Source organism: Gigantopelta aegis, unplaced genomic scaffold, assembly GCF_016097555.1.
Source record: "Gigantopelta aegis isolate Gae_Host unplaced genomic scaffold, Gae_host_genome ctg3120_pilon_pilon, whole genome shotgun sequence".
NCBI classification, from domain to species: domain Eukaryota; kingdom Metazoa; phylum Mollusca; class Gastropoda; order Neomphalida; family Peltospiridae; genus Gigantopelta; species Gigantopelta aegis.
Genome location: NW_024533184.1, coordinates 82,256 through 96,203, shown reverse-complemented (window position 1 = coordinate 96,203; position 13,948 = coordinate 82,256). Strand labels below are relative to the sequence as shown.

The following is a 13,948-nucleotide window of genomic DNA, read 5'->3' as shown; positions in this document are numbered from 1 at the left end:
TGTTGCTTGAAGGAAGCAAGTACTGCTGTCAAATATAGTAGTTAAAGTGGTCAATTAGATACGAAGAGGAATAGATTAATAGGGAGATATAAATCAATTCATCTTTTCTACCTATCAATTGAACTTACATCACAAAACTCTTTACCTGCTTGGTAGTAACAACAATCAAATGATTTTTTTGGTTTGGGTTTGTCAAAGTAAGACTTTTTATAAATTATCTCCTTATCATCCTAATAGACTTTACTTATATGTTTACTTTAGAGAAGTGTATCTGTAAAGCATTATCCAATATAGTCTTTACAAAAGAGAGTGAATATACCAAAAAATAAACTTTTGTACCTTGTGATTTTGCAATGCAAAACATGAAATACTTCAGTAATAATTATAAGTATTACATATTTGGTACTGTAAAAGTGCATTTTAAAAATACTATCTTATAGCAAACCATTTGTAGTTAACTCAATGTTGAAAACTGAATTACAGTTAATGTCATTTTAAAATGTAACTTGCTTTAATCTGATGAATTAGGAACTTATCTTAACCAGTTAAAAAACTAATAACCTATTTATAAGAAAATGATATAGTAAAGCAACAGAAAAATAACAACCTAAATGTATGGTTCAACTAAGCACAATACACAAAGGAATATATCAATTTAATCCATAGTTTATATATAGCACATGCACACACCTGAGGAATTAATGAATAATAAAATCAATGAAGTGTGACCTAATATTACATGTTTTAATATTTCATAATGATAGTCCGTATAAAAAGTTGGCTGTGGTGTCACAGGTAGACAGTAACAACCTGATCTCCTTGCTTTCCACCATCTTTCCCTTTTCCTTTGTAAAAGAGAAATGTCTAGTAGTGTTATATATTAATACTAAAGGGTGAGAAAATATATTGCTGCCAGTACAATATACTAGATATATAATTGTATTAACAATTAATATGCTTATAAAAGATAGTCTTTGGAAAACTACAATAAATTAACTCATAATCTATATAGATAATTCATTTCTTACTCTAATTTTCAGACAATATTCACATTTCCGCAAGAAAAAGCCAGAAAAACACCGATTTTGCTAAACTTATTAGCACCTGCACTGCACGCATGGGAAAATTTTGGAACTTGGTTTGAATTTTGCTTCCCTGGAGCAATTGAAAGTTCCCCCCTAAAACAAAACAAGTTGAACAACGCTCTATCATAAATTATCAGAAGTATTGCAAACATGGATGGCTCCTGGAGTTCTCCCTGTACCCCTGGGAAAATATCATATAATAGTTTTGACCAGTGCTTCTTGTTGGCAAAAAAAAATTAAGCTCAGGCGATAAGGGCTTTCTAAAAATAAGATGAGAATTCACACACACTATATGAAATCATAAACAACCACAATATAATATTAATGATATATGCTCGCCTAGTGTTTCATTCTTAGGCCTTTACTTTCTTAGTTTATATATATACTAATATTTGGGATGTTATTAACTATCAATAGACATTTGATTTAATGAAAAAGCGAGAAAGGAAGTGTACACATCGAACTTCTTATTTTACATTTAAAAGCTCATACTGACCTAGTCTCATCCCCCCACACTGTCAATCCCCCTGATAAAAGGAAATTGTGACGAATGGACTAACTTGTGACATAGTGCTAAGTGGCTCTTAAATATTATGGTAATTTTTTTATTATACACTTGTCAAATAAATGTATAGTGAAAAACCAACCCATGCTGCAGAACCACATAGTTTGTTTAAGTTTGGGACCTATTATTCCTTATATGGTTCAATTAGAGACTATTAGTCCTTATATGGTTCAATAAAGAACTAATGTGTTCTTCTCAATGGCACCTAATATTAACTTTATATGCAAAAATAGATAAGTTTATTTATGAGAACAGTTAGCTACGTAATCCTACATATTAAAAGTGGAAATGCATTTTTGTTTCCATAGATTCACATCTCTGCATTAATTTGTATCCTTCATGTATCCATATAATCACCTCAATGATATTCATTCAATGCATTCATATTGATTTACTAAGAATGTTAGAGTACCTGTAACGTCTAATTGCTGTTGTTTTAGTAATTCACTGAAAACATACCAGATATAAAAAGATTCCCACTACATACAACCCAAACTGCTTTAACACAGGCCCACTGTGATACTTGGTTTGTAATGTATTATAATTAATCACTATTACTCTTTTATGACATTATTTCCGTTGGTTGCTGGTTAGATCAACGTTCATGTTCCTTTGTTAATGTTTCTTAATATATCTCTTTGTTCTGGGTACTGTTGTTAAGTAGTCTTATGTTAATGCTGATTTGTTACTGCTAAATTGTAATGTGGCTTTTTTTAATTTTACAACTTTCCATGCTCCCTATTTTGTATTTCCAATGTTGGTGTTACAGTTTTTGTTGGTAGAGAGGGAGCTATTTCAAGTCTTATTTTGACCTACTGGTGGTGTTACGCTTTTGAAATAACACAAAGTAACCCAAAGACCCTGTAGACTTTGTCATATGACCACACTGAGACTTGATTCGTTAAAGATGACTTTTAGATGCTAAGAACTTAAACTTTCAAACTTATTCTGTCCCTTTTTTGATGGCATTATTTTTTGATTTACATAATGAGAATTAACCATCTGTTCTTATAACGATTTAACATATTGTGAAAGATTAATCACCTTGTCCACTTTATAATCTTTGAAGCATTTCCTCTCATTCTTGAACGCATCTTTTCTCATCGTTGGAACATGTCCCATATCTTCATTTTCTCATTTATTAGTAACATTCAACAGTACTATGTTTAATTTTAGCATGTAGTGCCTTAGTTATTGTTCTAAGTTATCTGAAAGTACTTTCACATTATTTAGTAGCCTCAGCCTCGTACCCAGGCTTTTTCGCAATAAGCTGGGTATGATGGCGTTTACATTCTTATCTACCACATGCTCTCAGTTAAATTATACATAGCACTATGACTTATGTTTAATGCCACCAACAACTATACAACTCTATAACATAGCTCTCATTGTATGTGGGACACCTAATATTTATGGTTAAATATTGCAGTCTAATATCCCAGTATCACCTCCCTTTTTTCTATTTTCTAATGTTGTGAAAAATGTTAAAAAATTAAATTAATATTGGGAAGTTTGACACATTTTCTAGGCCACCTGACTAACATAGAAAAACTTATCATAATTATCTTGAAAGTGTAAAGTTGTGTTAACTGAAAATATTCTTATACAGAATTCTTCAACAACTGTTTAAACTTTAATATCAGCCATGTTTGTCCCCGGGGTGTGTGGTCGCTCTGATTAGAAGGTGTGGCCCTACTCTACCCTTTGTTGTGAGTTGTGACTTGTAGTCCGTTTTGTACTTGCGTGGGTGTGTGATCTATTTAATAACTTATTTTTTCTGTACTTGGAGGTTTGGCGTGAAATCATTTTAGACTATGCAGATTAAATAGATCCTAATGAATTCCTGTTAAGAGGTAACTGATTACCAAATGTAATGACACTATGAGTTAACTTAAATCCTTTACCAACTACACAAGGTTACAGTAACTTATCTATAGTATGCGACCCTGATATTGGTTTGCCACGAGATCATTGTCCCAATTTTCTATCTTAGTGATTGAGGTCCTGTAATATTTGTCTCTTTGTTACATAATATAATTATTGTTGTTTGTTATAAAATTTATTTCTAAATACCGTGTTATTAATACCGTTAATGAATCAAAAAATTATATATGTCTTAATTGTAAAAACTATCAATTAAGGGTTAGCCCCTCTAAATGAACTATATTATTAAATTGTCTGATGTTTCCCATTACCATCCAGGGAGAACCATAAATAACTTGAAGCTATTGGTTGACATGGAGTTGAGTCATAATGTCTCATATCTTGACTAGCCCATACATAAGATTACTTGAATTAACTTAAGAATGACATTTTTAATACTAATGAGTGTAGAAGCCAAAGGCAGACATTCCAATCTAATTTTCTATCGCTCAATGAAGGTGAAGTGGTTGGCATGAGCCACCATTTGTCCTTTCTTAGAATTGATGAAGCAACATGTTTCCAGTTAGGATAGGGACTATAGCTTTATTGTTAAGATTCCATTCAAACGATCGAGATTAGAATTCAAATTGGAATATTTTTAGAAAAACTTCAAAGCAAATATGATATTATGATGGATTGCACCTTTGGCTTCCATAGAATAAAAGTGACCTTTTATAAAAATCAAAGTGTAAAATAAAAGGCAACCCAAACTTTAAAAGTAATTATGTTGAGAATTTAACACAAAAAGTCCATTTTTGTAGAGCTTTATTGCAGTAGTTTTTTACAAAATTTGTGAATCCAGTGGTCACTAGGACGGTCTTCTTGGATACCTCTATGGTGAACATCAATACCCACAGAACGATCATACAAATGGTAAAAATCAATGTTTTTACCCATTAAGATCTGGTACTCTGGTTAATTCCTGTTGCTTCTATTGTATTTTATGGGTCTATATATATCTAAATATATAGATAGTATGTTAATATATATATAATATGTTTTACAAAACTATACTGACTCCTACCAATTAAAGTAATAGTTATCAGTCTTTATATGGGACAGTAACTATTCCCGCCCCCATAACCATGGAGTAATGCAGGACCATTCTCAAGACATGTAAATTTATATTTGAGCACGACATCGACTAGAAACACCACCCCATTGGTGTATAAAACCCCCCTATAGTAAACAGGAAATGTCTTCAAAATATATTTATATTACTTGGCGTGTATGTACTTACCATATACATACATATATGTAATGATAGATTACCAGCATGTCTACAATATGTAAAATTTAAACTTCAAAGTGTCCGTACTGAATACTGCATACGATTGGGATTCTGTGACTGTACTAAACATACGCCATAAGTCATAAATGGTTCAGGATAACTAAGTTGGGATAACTAAAAAAAGAATAGTTTATCTAAAAATATCCTGTATCTCATAAAAGGGGTCTATATCGTGGGGGGGATTGTGAGAGAGAGAGAGAGGGCTGATAGATAGAGACTTGAGAGAGATTGAAGAGGGAGATAGAGAGAGAGAGAGAGGAGAGAGATAGAGGAGGAGGGAGGGAGGAGGGAGGGGACCTTTCCATATATTATAACCGTGTTTCATATCTTGCGATATAGAAGATAATTCAGCTCTATAGTAGACATATTCAGTGTACTATAGCAACAATGTATGCATAACATCACGAATGAATTCATTCTTACAATGCACATCATCTCATCATATCTCTTCTATAACAGGTACGGGTCTAGAATAATGGATTGCTGTGCCTGTCTACATTGCAGATTATAAACACTCTTTTTGGGGGGGGGGAACCATATATATGTATGTAATCTCTCAATAAAAGAAATATATATATATATATCTAGATATTATATATAGTATTATATATACTCAGTTTAATCTATTCTTCTGTGCTCATTTTGTAAAGTACATTTGAACTTTGCATTTCCTCTTTAGTGGACACTATGCGATAATGTCCTTAATAGAGAGGGTATCCTCCATATTGGATTATTTATACACTAAAGTATTAGTCTGAGATTGTATTCTCTTTTCCCTTAACTTTGGCAGTTAGAAAAGACTTCCTTATCAAATTTTATATATAAAATAATTTATATAGCTGGTTGTCTAATTAGAAATGATCAGCCTAACAATTGTTAATCCCATTATAGTAATGGGAGGAATCTCAATGATTTTCAAATTTAACTCTGTCATAAAAAAAACTATCAAATTGTATGCTCACAATTTAATCTGCCTAGTCAAAAACTAAACAAAATTTAGAATAAGACTTGTGAAAGACAATGGGGTTTTAAAATGACTTCTTTTTCACGTGAGTCTACTAGTTGCCCAAATCAATTTATACAATACATTATATTGTCATGATATAGGTTATCTATGGTAGGAACACGAAATTTACTAACGGAGCGATGTCCTCAAATGTAAGCATCTAATATCTCATTAAAATGAACATCATACTACATCATCGCTGCATATGATGTCATCTTACACCCCCCCTATATCTGATAACTCATTGCAGCACAGTTGCAAGTATATCCACCTTAATCTATAGAGAATTCACATTAGTTCCTTACTTTTTAACCCCTTACCCATAGACCATGCTAATAGTTAATTATTTCAAAATGAGAATCCTAAATATGTGAAAAGCATACACGTATGCTACTACATCAATAGCTATGGAACTCCTGGTCTGGGACTGAAGTTCCCTAGAACATGAGAATGAACTACATTTAACTAGAATATTATAATACATTATCAGAAATATCTGAGTGCTTAGTATATGGTATTTATTAAAGTCTGTTCCGATTGTTTAAAGGGAATTTAAAGCATCATTAATAGATGAAAAAAGACATTCCTTTTCTTTCACATTTAAGCACTATTATAACATTATATATATAATACTGGATGAACTTATAGTCACCAATCTATAGTGAAACATAAGCTGAGTCTATTGTACTAGGTATGGAATCCCCAGACCTTTTTATAAATGATATTACTTAAACATACAACTATGCCTCTCTTACGTACTGTACTTTCACCAAATCCGGATGTCTCCACCCCAGACAGGAAAAAAAAACCAGCTAAAGAAATAGGAATAATATATATAATCTTATTTAGTATATAAATATTTCCTGTAATGGTACCTCCATTAATCCTCAGCTCCTAAGTGAAGGCAGCATTCTCCCTTCACACCATATTACCTACAAAATGCATACCTTTAAGTTACAATTTTATAAGGATTTATTCATCATTATGTCTACTTTCATGGCTGAGCCATCCTTCTCAATCCATTATCCATCCCTTCATTCATTCTTCATCTAGCAATCCCTTCATCATCCATCTATCCATCACATTCATCATTTATTCCTCTATCAATCCCATTCATATCATCCATCTATCCATCCATTCATCCATTTTCATTATCAATCCATTCATCACATTCATCCATTTATTTATCTATCACATCCATTATCCATTTATTCATCTATCAAATCCATTCATCAACCATTTATCCTCCATTTATTATTATCCATCCATTCATCCATTTTATTCATCTATAAATCATTCATCCATTAATGATCCAACAATTTTAAGTTTGTCCGCCCACTCCTAATTTATTTCCATTGGCCAGCACCATCAGGTGATTCCTCGCTTATCAACACACACACATCCAATATGATTATCCCCCATCAGCTGTCAATAATATTGGCTCTAAAGGCATCATACTATAAAACACAACAGTAAACCCTAGTAACACAACAGTCCCATAGCACAAGATTAGGAATTCCCTCTCTTCGTAGTCGAGAATGCTACCTTGAGAACAAAGGAGTTTCTAAATACAAGACAGAGTTAAATATTTTAATGATTAGTGAGCCTTGTACAGTTAGTATCATTAGTTAGTATCATGTCAATATCTCTAATGTCCAATATACTATTGACTAAAGTACTAACATTGACATTATTTATTCCATGTACGTTTTCAGCCATATCTACAATGAAGGATCTAGTTAGCTTCTATTGTTGATATCTTAGTGTCTCATATCATTGCTACCAAGGGGACAGCCAGCAGATAGTTACCTATAACCGTCAGCCTTGTCTAAAGGAATAACTTCATTTTATACATAATGTCCAAAAGAGGATGTCCCTATTATTAAAACAGGTAAGATGACGTGATTTTGATTTGGTAAATAATAACACGAAAGCGCTTTATAGTATTAGAAATCACTAGACTAATAATGGAATCACCACATGCCTCACATGCCTATCACAGGAATATAAGAAAAAAAAAAAAAAATAATGAATATGTTATATTCAAAGCTTACCTAATAGCAATTTAAATATTAAGTATTTGATCCTGGGTAGATCAGTCGCCTCGCAACAACAGGGGGGGGGTGCTGCTAAATATCTAAAATTTTTAAAAATTGACAATTATATTTAATTAATACTATTTATTAAGGGGCAATACCTCATTGAATCTAATGACAATGAACTTAACTTCTCAACTAATCCTTTCCTCCGAGGGCTTTGATACGTCGGTCTGGTTCTACAATAACAATATTTTTTAGTTCATGGACTATCATGTCGACAACATACTTTATGCTGAATCAATTTTTTCATGTCGAAAGGTGTGGACCGGATATAAGCAAACATTTCAAAATCACTAACATCAAGTGGGGTGGTACGTGCTTAGAATGGTACGTGCCTAGAACATGGGTACTCAACCATACTAACAGTGTGAATGAAGTGACCCCTATATGGTAAGTTAGTTATTATCTTTATTATTATTATAGTTTATTATTTTACAAGCTACATGTATTTTTTTGCTATAGTGATGTTGCTCTGTTACCATAGTAACAGTTGCTATGTAACATCAATATTCTATAAGGTTTGCTATTTTATTAGATTACATTATTGTTTTTATTGTCTCTCTAATTCAACTATATAATTAATTTATTTAAACTATAATATGTAATCAACTAACAGCTAACAGCTAATGTAGATATAGTGATTTAAATTAATTGACTTAATTAAAGGGATTTCCCACAAACCACACACTACATAAAACTTAAAGGTAGCTATCAGCCTACCTCTATTAGCGTTAAGTACATAAACACTCTTTCCATAGGGGGGGGGTGAGATTTACCTCATCTATAAAATCTTATTTTGACTCTAAACCTAGATTTACCTTTTATAACATTCTACTTTTAGCTTGATGTTGCGATTACATTGGGGGATTCCGTGTTTTCAAGTTCAAAAACTGCCAATTAGTCATGAGAATGAGTTTTGACATTGTTTACTTCGAATTTGGATATATTACAGCAGAAATGATGTTTTTTTCCAAAAAAGTGTAAGAAAATGACCCTTGTGACTAAAATTCTTTATTTAAAAAATAGTCCAAAGTGATATGTAATAAAAATTTAATTCTACATCAATTCACAATCAACATAATTAAATTCATTGTTACTATTTTTTAGAATATCTAATAATCTATAGTCTTTTCAAACCAATAGAGTAACGTGCACCTCCATTATCATTATAAGACACTGACATGTACATGACTATTGTATATGCTTGTGTTTAAAATGGTTCCCACAGATTACATACTTCCCTTCTTCGTGACTAATCGCAACTCCTATATAAAATAGTGACGAGTCGAATCCCAGAGAGATAAGGAACTCATTATAAGTAATTCATTCCTAAATCGTACCCTATACCTAAAAAATATATATAGGCAATATAATATTATAATACAATACATATACTCTCTCCCAATCAATAATGGTACTTTCTCTATTGGAGTAGTAACTTTTAAACCAGAGACTGTTATTTTAGTCAGTACACTATTTGATATTCAGTTATGACAATATTAATATTAATTAAGGGGTGACCTCTTTTTCAAACTATGTCCACACAACAACATTGTGACAAACAATACATTTTTCTTAATTGGGCTGTTAGTGACAAGCATCATCTATATAGCACCTCCTCTACCTTACCTCTAAACATCATAAGCAAGTGAAACTGAATATAGGAACAAATGCTAAAGTTTTAGAGTCCCCAGTATTCCACATGTGGAGAACCCCTAATAAACATAGTTGTATGGTAACAGTAATGATTAGGCATTAGACTTCACCAGATTCGTACAATGCGGTATAGGAAGTAGTTCGTGGTCCACTGATAATGCAAATGAGAACAGTAAATAGCGCTCTATCATATACGTGAATTCAAAGAAATTATTTCATTATTTAATCAATTATTTGAGTATTGTATAATTATCTCATATTCTCTCTATACTTTTATCAATGGCACCTTAACTATACATGTACCAACTAACGGCTAACAGTATGAGGTATAGCTGATTTAATTAATTGCTTTACTTAAAGGGATTTCCCACACAACAACACACTACATAAACTGACGGTAGCTATTAGTTCTATTTCATAGTGAGGGCCACATCAACACTCAGTTTCCAAGATTACATCATATAACATCTTTCATGTTGATTCTAAAAATAGATTATACCTATTTATACATTTCTATTTTTGTTTGCCTTTACAGAAGATCAGCATGAGAAGTTGCGCTCTAGTAAATTGTACATTGCTTGATTAATAATTGTTTTGTTGTCTTTACCACAAACCTCTTTATGATGTCATTTTGTTATTTACTGCTTTGGAAAAAACATATACGTACCGCTAATATTATCATGATCAAGCATATAGTCTCACAGTTTATTACTTAGATCTAAGGAGTGCCCTCAATACTTATAAAACTTTTTACTACGAGTAAAATGGCGTGTATACCTGAGCATTTCTCCTTGACAAATACATCCTCCTTAGTTTGGGGCCTGTAATACAACGGAATAGGTCTAACATTGCCATGAATGGCGGCCAGATGAGGGGAGAACTATCAGTACTTACTATTAGCCATAAGCTGTCAGTCAGTCAAATGATTAGTCGTCATAAAGGTTACTATAAGGGAATCGACCACGCCCATGCACTGATCGTCAACGATTACTCAAGCACTGGCAGCAGAGTAATCAAGGTTAGTATAAAAATAAATTAAATATTAATATTTTAATGTTTTATTTTATCATTATTGTAGAGGATTCCCCCTTGATAGCATACACATGAGAATCATGATATAACGCTAGTAGTGTGGTTACTGGCCCAGGTGTGCTCCCACACCACGAAAAAAAAAAAAAAGAACCACAAGAAAACACAAGAACCACTTATTCCATCGGATATTAACCCACCCAATATTATCCCCGTTCTTTAGAGCAGGCAATGAGACAGAGAGCACAGGGACCAAGCATTTATCCCCTCAAACAGTAGATCGATATTACAATCGTGCATTGAATAGAGCAGTACAGTTACTTGATATTCATAGTCAGAAACGTATACATTATTTCATTTTTTAGGGAACAGAAAAGATCGTGCTACATAAATATGACCCATTATCGTAATAGGGGTGACTGTGGTCATAGCAGCATTCATGGCAGTATTGATACACTAATTTTATCTTCTTTTAATCACGCTCACACGTTTTTTTTTTTGTTTAACTATAATTCGCTACGCTCAACAACAGTATACAGTCATACTCGATTATGCCAATAAACGCCTTTATGACAAAGCAATGCAATTGCCACAAAAAAACAACTGTTTTTACTAAAATTGAGCAAGGTGGGGGGGGTCACTCTCTCATTGGTGTGGTTGCTAAGTCATTATCATACTAGCTGGACTACCAATAATGCAACTATAACCTCTCACTCCTCCTGGCTATATACAAAACCGGTCTAATGCTTTACAAGAGTCCTATATTTTCATTGATATTAACATACTAACATTGACAATGGATATTGACAATCAAGTTCATAGACTCCGATACAATGAAGCCTATTGTGAAACAAGATATGACCCCCATATTGTACCCATACATTTTAACTGTCTCATTCGTGACAAGATTCTATGAGGTTTATATCAACACAACTAGCGACAATAACGCCAATCGTTTAAGTCACACTCTCATATCAAAGGAATTGATATCACAAACGACAGCAGCATGCTCAGTTACTCAATCTAAGATGTGTCATCTACATGTACCAGTCTTCTAAAAAATATCACATCATTTTGGTTTCAGGAGCTTACAGACTTAAATATAAACCTGCTTTTATGTACGTCGTAATTTGCTCTATATAATGAGATTTAGAGGTCTTCTTCATTGTGACCCTTTTATTCGGTATTGCTGTTACAGGGGTTACTGTTGTTAAACGAAGGTGACTATATTTTGTCAGTTACGCAACCTTACTTATTATATAACAAAGTGTAATTTTGGCAGTTCATGTGTACCCAAAATTTTTTGTGTAAACTTTTATGTTGAAATTTTTCCTAAACAAGAAAAGAAAATGTCACATCACAACGTGTGCAAGAATGCATATCCCTACGAATCCTTTAATGTACTCTATTATCTTCTAACAAGGACACGTTTCTAGGCACCTGACTATTCAATTGTTTAAAATTCAACTTAAAGTCCTATTAATATTAGCTTTAATCTCGCATGTGAGGTATGTGTACAAGAGACTGCTTTCAACATATTTACTGGTAACAATTCATAGAAACGTATTACTATATTCAGAGCGTTTATAAAGATGCTAGATTTTCAATAATTTTTAGGTAAATTTAGAAGTATGGTACAACTGTTTATGTTAACTGCCATATCAGAAGCCACTATACCTATGCACTTCAGTGTAACATATTACTATCACTATAATTAAGTATGTAATATAAGCTATTTCACAATTTTAACATCAGTTGTATTGAACTAAGCATGGCATATATTTGACAGGGTATATTTCACCTACAGGTCTGTGCATATGATCTTAACCCAAACTAGTATAGGCAATGTCATCACTATATAAAAATAATGCACCCATATACAGTAACATTATCATGTTAATAATGTCCACTAGTGCTTTCACTTACATCATTAACTTGCAGAATAGATATTCTTCTTCCTATGTAATTCACGCCCAATCAACAGATAATAGTTCTGAAGAAGTCATAGCTTTAAACATAGCAGGACAGGTGACAGTAGTTGAGTGGCACGAACATAAGCAAATGGTTCACTAAATTCCTTCCCTTATTTAAACATCATGCTAACAGTTTCAGTATAATATACTGCTTCCTCTGATAAAGGGAATTACCCAGGGGATGTCCACATTATAATATATACAAGTTTTAATATTATCTTAGTAACAAAGTTATTGCTACAAGTTTCCACAGGTATTCATATATCAAACGTGGTTTCATAATATACCTGTTTTCTAACAAAAATCACATATTATACTTGTAGACACAAAAATGGACACTAACAAATGTCAACTAAATCTAGAAAGCCACGATGGCTTGCCTTTAAACTTGAGCTAGCTCTTTTGATAATTCTATTACTTTATGTTCAAGTTCCTGGTTCTTACATTGTGCTTCAACTAATGCTAATTTAGTCTGAGCTAACTCAAGTTCTACTGTACGCAGTCTCTGTTCTGGGAGAGAGAGAATGTTGATGGATCTTCATCTGATAACTCACACCACTACTACCAAGCTTTGCCTATAATAATAACGATATTCATGACTATGAATATTTAACCCATAGCTAACTACCGACCTTTTACTTCCAACAATTCTTGATTTAAATCTTCCTTGTGTTTCTGATGCCCTTCATCTAACTGTTGAAAAATAACTATATTATAGTAACATAATATAAATAATTATTATAACTTTTATAATGCACATGTTTACTTTGTTTATATTCAGCAATAGCTGCTTCATGTTTGTTGTCTCTCTTCCTGTGAGTTGCAATCATTGCTCTTTATATGTATCTTGTGGGCCTTTGAAAGAAGAAAAAAAGAGTATACTAACAATAGAGTAATAAGCAAAAAAGAAAAAAAAAAAATGTCAGAGGTGGGATTCGAACCCACGCCCACATACGTGGACCAGAAAGCTCAACTCAACTTGCTACGCAAGCAAGGAGGAACAACTCCTTGAGTCTGGCGCCTTAGACACTCGGCCACCCTGACACTTCGATCAAAAGCACTCTCAAAATAAGTCTATAAATTACAGGCTCGTACTTACTTCTTGCAATTCTTCTTGTAACTCAGAAATAAGAAGACTAGCAGCATCTCCTGATGATTTGTAAGCTCTAGATTCTTTACTTAAGACATCAATTCTCTCCTCAAGCTAAAATGAAGTTAGTAATAGTATTTATGTAGTTGTTTTTTAGATGACCTACTTTATCCATACATCAGCTCTCAATGCCCACTTTACTGGCTACCAACTCTTCTGCCAGTCGTCATT

General features: G+C 32.8%; 1 non-coding gene across 1 annotated transcript; it reads right to left on the bottom strand.

Annotated features, from left to right (window-relative positions):
• Nucleotides 1–13,547: 13,547 nt before the first annotated feature.
• Trnal-caa lies at nt 13,548–13,671 on the bottom strand. Its single transcript has 2 exons — nt 13,635–13,671; nt 13,548–13,593 (listed from the first exon to the last, which is right to left on the bottom strand). It is a non-coding gene; the product is annotated as a tRNA-Leu (tRNA).
• Nucleotides 13,672–13,948: the final 277 nt, after the last annotated feature.